Here is a 2,434-nt window from a genome sequence, read left to right on the forward strand (position 1 = left end):
AAAGAAGGGTTGAAATTTTACACTTGCAAATGTTCCATTAGAGATGTTTCAAAAACAATTACCTTATTTGTCATCAAACAAGCGATAACACTTCATCATTACTAATTATAATTTTTTGACTACACCATTAAAGTTGGAGATTTAGTTATTAATTTTTAGTTAATATCTTGCAATGCTCTTAAAATTTCAGGACTAATATTGCAATGTAAAATTTTATTTATCTTGAATTGCAGAAAGTAATTCAATTTTCACTGCTACAACGGTTTTACACCTAAACTATTTTTTGGTTGTTAATAAAGATAATTTTATTAATATTATGTAACAAACTTCGGTCTTAATGCTCGAGAAAAATCTTTAAATAGAGAATCTAACACCAGATTAAGCAGTTATGGTCAATTAATTATAAATTACTTTAACCTGTTTTATGATTCTAGCTATAACCGAGATAAGAACAAAATCACGGCATCTTATCAGATTTATTATTCACAAAAGGTGGTAGTTGAAACTTTTCCTATAAAAGGGTTGTTACTTGACCCTGCATACCTCACCTCGGTCTTGATGACTTATTTGCTATTATTTTATTTATCAGGTTAGTTTGCTCAACTCGACATTCATCAAGCTTGTAAACTCTTAATTCTCCATATTCAATTCTTCTTCATCTTCAATGTTTCTTCATCTTCAATGTTTCGATCCAATAATTCTTTCCCAAGTGATATCATGACTGCTCATCAATGCTTTATTAGCTTAGAAGTTGTTCTAAACAACAATGGGAGGTCAGTGGTCAACTTTAATGTGGTCATTTTTTCATTTGGTTATGTCACATAAATTTAATTTGGCAGATGTCTAGTAACTAGGACATATTTTTGTATATTTCATTAATGTATACGTTACTAGATCCGCTACTTTTTGGAGTGTTGATTTAAAAAAAATCTTTCTCATTAATCACGACACCTAAGTAACAATAATTATTTTTAATCCACGCTCCAAAAACCAGCAGATCTAGTAATCTATACATGAATGAAGAGTATATAAATCTAACTACTACATCTACTAAAGTTAATAGTTATGTTACATACCCATATGAAAGAAATGTCCACATTGAGATATGGTGATGAACCTCTTATTGTTGTTTGGAATAGCCTCCAAGAAAATGGAGCTATCCGGACCCAAATCCAATAGCCGTGATGGCGCCTATTTTTCCCATCCGAGAGGCAAGCTAATCAGCGTCTAGACGTACATGTTTTTTGCCATCTTACGCCACTAATTTATTACTTTTCACTTGTGGTTTAAGTATATTTTGACTGCTCTATACTTGATATGTGTGTTTATTGTGTTTAGGTGATGACTTGATGCGAAGCTTATATTTTGATGCAAAAAGAGATGAAATACCGAAGTCTGAGTAGAAATCAAATTGAAGCATTCGAAACAAGATGCGCATTTAAGGGCCAAGGATTCTTGTGTAGCTAGGCTTTTGGGGTTCTACCTTTGCTTGGCTAGACACGGAAAAAATGTAATCTTTGTGGAAATTACCACACCTGTCCTTAGGGTTAACCAGCTACTTTAGGGGTACTTCAGGTATTATTGTCATTTTACGTGCTGCAGCCATGTGTACCTCATGCATAAAAGATTAAACATCTTATTTAATTGTTTAAAATGGGCCTGTGTTCTTAACTATTTCTGTCATTTTTTTTGCACGGATTGCCTTCTTTTGGGGTGGTCTTTAAATTTTGCCCCTCATATTTGTGGTCTTTAAATTTTGTCCTTCACTTGGATACCTGAGGTTCTGGGTTCGAATCCCCGCTCAGGCATAAAATAAAAAAATAATTTCACAAGGCAGGGCTGGGGGGAGTGTTTATCGGATCCGGCATAAAGTCCTTAAGGAAAAACTAAAATTATGCCGGAAGGGGCATAACTTTTCCTCAAGGCATAGTTTAGTTATGCCTTATGAGACAAAACTTTTCCTTAAGGAATTATGCCTTATGGGGCAGACTTTTAATTAAGGCATAACCAAAAGTATGCCCCATAAGGCAGAACTTTTTCTTAAGGTATAGACTTTGCCTTATAAGGCAAACTTTTAGTTATGCCTTAAGGAAAAATTCCGCCTTATGTGGCATATTATAAAAGTTTGCCCGTTACAAGTATGCCCCCACCGGCATAAACTTGTGAAGGAATTACCGGTATACTTATGCCAAGTCTGCCAATAAGGCATAAGTATGCCGGGTCCAGCATAAGTTTGGTAATTCCTTAACAAGTTTATGCCGGTGGGGGCATACTTTTAATGGGCAAACTTTTATGCCGGACCCGGCATAAACTTGTGAAGGAATTACCAAAGTTATGCCGGAGCCGACATACTTATGTCAAGTCTGCCCATAAGGCATAAGTATGCCGGGTCCGGCATAACTTTGGTAATTCCTTCACAAGTGTATGCCGATGG

General features: G+C 35.2%; 1 long non-coding RNA gene across 1 annotated transcript; it reads left to right on the plus strand.

Moving 5' to 3' along the window:
* The first annotated feature begins 483 nt into the window (after positions 1-483).
* LOC132633858 (uncharacterized) lies at positions 484-1,654 on the plus strand. Its single transcript, XR_009579878.1, has 2 exons — positions 484-589; positions 1,339-1,654. It is a non-coding gene; the product is annotated as an uncharacterized LOC132633858 (long non-coding RNA).
* The last annotated feature ends 780 nt before the right edge of the window (positions 1,655-2,434 follow it).

The sequence above is a fragment of the Lycium barbarum genome, chromosome 3 (assembly GCF_019175385.1).
Source record: "Lycium barbarum isolate Lr01 chromosome 3, ASM1917538v2, whole genome shotgun sequence".
In the NCBI taxonomy this organism is placed as follows: Eukaryota; Viridiplantae; Streptophyta; class Magnoliopsida; order Solanales; family Solanaceae; genus Lycium; species Lycium barbarum.